Below are 7,216 nucleotides of genomic sequence, written 5' to 3'. Positions count from 1 at the left end.
AATCAAAGGTAATAGGGTCAACTCACGTACCTCTTGTACTTACCTCGTTCACATGGATCGCTGCTTTCCACGCATTTATGTCGAGCGCCAACTCTCTCTCCAAGCCTCGGTTAGTCAGGTCCCGTTTAATCAATTCATCCCATGTGAGTTTCGATCGTCCCGGACGCTTCATTCTACCTTCCGGCCGTGTGATGCGTCCTAACCGAACTGGGGCATCCAGTGGTCTTCGTTGTAGATGCCCGAATCAGCGTACCGATGTTGTGACAGGATATCTTTCACTGGTGTTACCCCAAGTTTCCCACGGACACAATCATTTCTAATTTTACTGTGCCTTGTGTGTCCACATGCCCACCTTAGCATCTCTTTGTAAAATCTGATATCAAAGACTTAATGAAAACAAACACAAACTAAAACTCAAACAAACTTCTCTTGATTGATTTGTATCGAATCATGGCTCAACAACCTATTTATATGATTAACAAACTTGACTCTCAAGTAAAAGGACTTTCCTAACATAATCAAACTCTAACAAAGAAACTTCTAGACAATTCTCACGTAAATAAACCCTTTAAACCAGTAATACTTGCAACCCAAGTAAAATTCTAAATACCGTATCATGGATCAACAACTCTTGTTGATCCATCCACTTCATGTCAACTGTCCCAGTTGATTCATACTATACTGGATCAACACACACTGTTGATCCAAATCACTTTCTTCATACTGTATCAACACACATTGTTGATCCCTTCTATCTTCTTCATAGTATCTTGGTTTATTTCTCAACATCCTCCCTTAAACCAAGATACTCTTTGCTAATCATTCCCAACTTTCCCCGAAATTAAATGAAAGTGTTAGACTTCAAAGACTTGGTGAAAATATCTGCTACTTGTTCTTCACTCTCAACAAACTCCACAGCTATCTCCTTGTTACTGACAAGATCTCTAATGTAATGATACTTAATATCAATGTTCTTACTCCTTCCATAAATCACTAGATTCTTAGTTAATGAAATTGTAGACTTGTTGTCACAAACTATTGTTGTTGGTGTCTTTTGTTCTTGAAACAGTGACTTCAGCATTATTCTTAACCATACAGCTTGTGTAGCACAGTTGCTAGCATCTATATACTCAGCTTCTGTTGTAGATAATGCAACAACTTGTTGTTTCTTTGATTACCAAGAGAAAAAACCAGTTCCTAACTGAAATCCATAACCTGATGTGCTTCTTCTTCCTTCTGTATCACCATCCCAATCACTATCAGTAAAACCAACTAGTTTTGGATCTTCTGAAACATTATAGAGAATTACCATACTGGTTGTACCTATCACATATCTTGGAATATGTTTTGCATCTTGTAAATGTGATTGTTTGGGTTCTTCCATAAATCTGTTAACCAATCCAACTGCATACATGATCAGAAGTGAATAGAAAATTGAAAACTTACATATGTCAGGTCTTGTAGAAGTCAGATATCTAAGACATCCAACAAGACCTTTAAAGTCTGTTGAATTCACAAGTTCTCCTGAGCCTTCTCTTGTCAACTTCAATCTTTCTTCTACTAGTGTTAAGATTGGATTACAATTATCCATCTTGAAACGCTTTAGTATTCCTTCTGTATATCTTTGCTGATTGATGAAAATTTCTTTTTCAGTTTGTTGTACCTCTATACCAAGAAAATATGACATTAAACCAAGATCTGTCATCTCAAACTCCTTCACCATATCCTCCCTGAATTCATTAATCATCTCAGAACTATTTCCAGTAAATATAAGATCATCCACATATAGACACACTATGATGTGATTGCCAAGAGTATCAGCTTTCAAATACAAAGTATGCTCATGTGGACATCTTGTAAATCCTTTCTTAATGAAATTGGAATCTATTCTTGTATACCAAGCTCTTGGTGCTTGTTTCAAACCATACAAAACTTTGTTTAGCTTGTATACTTCATTCTCCTTCCCCTCCATAATGTAACCAGCTGGTTGCTCAATATAAACTTCTTCTTCCAATACTCCATTCAAAAATGCTGACTTCACATACATCTGAAAAATCTTCCATTCTTTTTGTGCAGCTAATGCAATTATCATTCTCACTGTGTCTAATCTTGCAACTGGTGCAAATACTTCTGAGTAATCTACTCCTTGTCTTTGTCTATATCCCTTAACAACTAACGTTGCTTTCTTTCTATCCACTTCACCATTTGACTTGTATTTTGTTTTATAAACCCATTTAACACCTATGGGTTTCTTCCCTGGTGGAAGTTATGTTAGTTTCCATGTATTATTCTTCTCAATTGACTTCATTTCTTCATTCATAGCTTGAATCCAACCTTGTTCTTTTGATGCTTCTTCATAAGTTACAGGATCACAATCTCCAAATGGTGCAAAATTCACTACTTCATTATCAATATCTTCATCATCTCTTGATACAATATAATCATTCAACCTAGCAGGTATGATATATTTTCTTCTTGGTCTTGTATTTTCTTGTTGTGTTATTACTTCAGTTCTTGGTTCTTCATGTTGTTCTTCAACATTGTCTTGAGCTTGCACTTCTTCCTCAACTGCAATTGAAACTGTTCTGACAGCAGCAGGTGGATCAACAATCCTTGTTGATCCAATATTATGTGGATCAACATCCCTTGTTGATCCATTGTTATGTGGATCAACATTAGTTGTTGATATAGTATTCCAGTTCCATTTTGAATCTTCATCAAATATCACATCTCTGCTTATGACTAACTTTCTAGTTTCTGGGTTATATAACTTGTATCCTTTAGTCACTGAACTGTAGCCAACACGAATACTTTTTTCACTCTTATCATCCAACTTTTTTCTCAATTCTTTTGGCACATGTGCATATGCAATACACCCAAAAATTCTCAGATGTCTCACAGTTGATCTTACTTCTCTCCATGCTTCTTCTGGTGTCTTGTTATTCAAACTATTTGTAGGACATCTGTTAAGTAGATACACTGTTGTATCAACTGCATAACCCCAGAAATGTTTTGGTAAGCCTTTTTTTCTTCCTATATTTCTTTCTATCTCCATTATAGTTTTGTTCTTTCTCCCTGCTACACCATTCTTGTTGAGGTGTATATCTTGCTGATAACTGATGTAGAATATCATGTTCTTCCATGAAACTATCAACAACGGTATATTCTGTTCCTCTATCAGTTCTTAATATCTTGATGTTTTTACCAATTTGTTTCTCAACATAATCTTTGAAACTTCTAAAAGCATGAAAAGCATCACTCTTTTGTTTAAGTAAATATACCCATGCTTTCCTACTAAAGTCATCAATGAAAGTTATAAAATATTTATTACCTCCATGTGATGTAACTTATATAGGACCACACAAGTCACTATGAATGATTTCCAACTGTTGTTCAGCTCTTCTTGCTTTGTTAACTGGAAATGGATCTCTATGCTGCTTGCCAAAGATACAGTTTTCACATCTTGATTCTGGAATTTGAATAAAAGGTAATCCTAACACCATTTCCTTCTTTTCTAAAGTTTGCAAACTGTTAAAGTTTACATGTCCCATCCTCTTATGCCATAACCAAGTATCATTATGCACACTAGTACTATAACAACTTTCCTTTTGATGTTGAATATTCAAAGGAAATAACCCATTTTTGGTCATCTGTACTTTAGCAATCAATCTTCTTCTTCTATCTCTGATGAAACACAAACCATTGTAAATATTCATAGAGTATCCTCTTTCAGATAATTGTCCCATACGAAACAAGTTTTGATGTAATCCCAGTACATAAAACACATCCATGATATATGCTTTTGAACCATTCTTAAGAATAATTCTAATTCTTCCTTCTCCCATGACTGGAATTGTTGAACTGTTACCAAACTTCACTGTGGATCTTACAGACTCATCTAGTTTGTCAAATAAATTTTTTCTTCCACACATATGATTGCTGCAACCTGTATCCAGATACCACTTCAGTTGAGATTGTTCTTCTGCTGTATGACATGCTAGTAACATATTTTCATCCTTCTGCTCTTATGCTTCCTGTTTTTCTTGACTTTCAGCAATATTTGCTTTGAAATTTGAATTATAATTATTTTCAGAAGTCTTTATAGGTGTTGGACACTCTGTAGAAAAATTCTCAAAATCTCCACAGTTGAAACACTGAATTTTTTTATCTATCAACTGGTTTTCTTCCTTGATAACCTCCAGTATTAAATCTTCCTCCATTGTTATATCTTCCTTGAAACCTTCCAGCATTAGGTTTTCCTTGGTTGCTTTTCCAGCTAACTTGACTTTGAAGTGCTTCTTCAACTTTTTTTGCAGAAACTGTCTTCTCTAGCAATCTTTGTTTATAGGCTTGTAAAGAACCCAATAAATCATTAAGAGTCATAGTTGCAGTTATGTTGCATTCCTCTATAGCAGTCACATTCCATCAAGTATTACAGCTAGACCTTTGTTCCCGATGTATTTTCTACGATTTGGGTATTCATTAGAAAAATGGCCAAAACCCTTACACTTAAAGCACTGAGGCATGTCCTCGTCATCAGCCTCGTCAGTAACCCTGTTTTTAGGAGGTACACGACCGTGAGGTTTTTCTGATGACCTAGGTTTGTCTCTTGAAAACCGTTTACTTCTCTTCAATAGAAGATCTCTAAACTATCTTGTGATTAAGGAGACCGACTTGTCAAGGTCTTCATATGAAAAATCATTCTCAGATTGATCATCCTCATAGACATGAAAATTTTTGCCTTTGGCAAGTAATTTAGTGCTCTTATGTGCTTTAAAGGCAACATCCTTACCGACTTTGGATGTATGTTCATGGTAAAAGATCTTAAGCTTCCCAACCAAGGTGTTTCTGGAGAGATTATTAAGGTTATTCCCCTCAACAATGGCATGCTTCTTATACTCGTATCTAGATGGCAGCGATCTAAGAATTCTCATCACAATGTCCTTTTTAGGAATCGTCTTACCCAATGCAAAAGATGCATTAACAATTTCAGACACTTTGTGATTAACTCATCAAATGTTTCTTCATCTGCCATACGAAGGTTCTCCCAATCGAAATTAAGGTTTTGAAGCCTAGCTTCCTTTTCACTTGAGTTCCCTTCAAATACGGTTTCTAAGATATCCCAAGCATCTTTAGACCTAATACAATTAAACAGATGGTGTTGAAGACTTGGGGCAATGGCATGTATGATATCATTCAGCCCTTCAGAATTCTTCTTTGCAGCAAGAATCTCGGCAGCATTATATTCACCAATATTCTTGGGAACAGTTCCGTTTCCGGCTGCAACAAGGGCGCATCATATCCATTGACTACATATACCCATGATTGAAAATCACGCGATTGAAGAAAATCTCGCATAGCAATTTTCCACCATAAGTAATTTGAGACATCGAAGACTGATGGTACGTTAATAGAGATAACACCTCTGTCCATAGAGTCAGATCACTACAAACACAGACTGATGAGGTCGTTAACGTGTTTGCCTGCTCTGATACCAATTGAAAAAGGGGGGGTCTAACAACACCACCCAATATTTCTCTTAGAAATCTGTATGGAAAAACTCCAATACACTTTTTATGAGAATCAAATAGACAGTCAGACTCAATCAATAAAAAAATATATCAAAGAATTTATATCTCAATCTCTCGATTTGATTTCTACTCAAGCTAAAATCAATAGCGAGTCTTTATCAAAGAGAGATAACTTGGATGGTACCAAAGACCAATGTCCAAGGATCAATCAACTACAATCAACAACCAAAAGTTGTATTAGAGAAGTTGATGATCTTATCGCACAACTTGTATCATTTTTATTATATAAAATATAATGCGGAAAATAAATAACACAGACACCAGAAGTTTTGTTAACGAGGAAACGCAAATGCAGAAAAACCCCAGGACCTACTCCAAGCTAACTTCGGACTAATCAATAGTTTAACCCCTACCAATCTCCCACTGATACAAGGTACAGTACTCCTACGCCTCTGATCCCAGCAGGATACTGCGCTTGATTCCCTTAGCTGATCTCACCCACAACTAAGAGTTGCTGCAACCCAAAATCACAGATAAACCCTAGGTTTTGTTCCGTCTTTAGATATAAAATCAAGGTAACATGAACCAATTGATAATCCGGTCTTATATTCCCTAAAAAAAGCCTAGATTAATCAATCACCTCTCTACAATCCTTCCTGACTACACAAGCGGATTGTCGAGGAATCACAAACAGTGAGACGAAGATGTTTGTGATTTCTTTATCTTGCCTATCGGAGAACTCTCACGATATCAAGCCAATCAGTAGATTGTACTCGTACGATAGAAGATGCAATATCATATCACAAAACTACGATAAAAGTAGTATCGATCTGGCTTCACAATCCCAGTGAAGTCTTTAAGTCGTTAACTATAGTTTAGAGAAGAAACTCAAGATTTAATGGAGATCGACTCTAGCGAGCGCACTAGTAGCACACAGACGTGTGGGGATTAGGTTTGCTCAACGCTAGATGTCTCTTATATATAGCCTTTTAAATCAGGGTTTTGCTTTAGGTACAAAGCAAACTCTTTCCACTGTTAGATGAAAACCTGATTTAGATTCAAACCAATATCTCTCAACCGTTAGATCGAAAGACATATCTTGTCACACACACTTGGGTACACGTTTATTGGGTTTGATAAAACCATACCCAAACGGGTACACTATGTTGGTTCAACATGATATACCCAAAGGTCAACCATATGAGCATCTCATATTAATCATGTTCTTCTTCACCAAAACTAGTTCAATTGACTCAAATGAACTAGTTAAGAGTTGTTCAATTTCTATGAGATCTTATGTAACTACACAAGACACAATTGAAACAAAGATGATTCGATTCGATTCGAATCGGCTCATGAACATTATGGTCACGGTTTGCATAAAGCATTCCTTAATAATTAATGTTTCATGTTCAGAGCACATCTTTAGATCATAACCTCTTAAGTTCACAAACAAGTTCGCGAACTTAAGTTAATCGGTTGAGTTTTCCAAACTAAGCAGAAATTCTCGGGTCGAGAACTTCCGCCAGTTCGCGGACTTAGCACACAAACGAGTTTTGGAAATCCCATCAGAAATTCTCGGTCGAGAACTTCCGTCAGTTCGCGGACTGAGTCTGCGTACTGGGTTCGCGGACTTGGCAAGCCAATTCCACAATCCTACCGATTTCTCTTGATCAACAAAGTTC

Source organism: Papaver somniferum, chromosome 4, assembly GCF_003573695.1.
Source record: "Papaver somniferum cultivar HN1 chromosome 4, ASM357369v1, whole genome shotgun sequence".
NCBI lineage: Eukaryota > Viridiplantae > Streptophyta > Magnoliopsida > Ranunculales > Papaveraceae > Papaver > Papaver somniferum.
The sequence above is the reverse complement of the archived record's forward strand: the minus strand, read 5'-3'. Positions refer to the sequence as shown.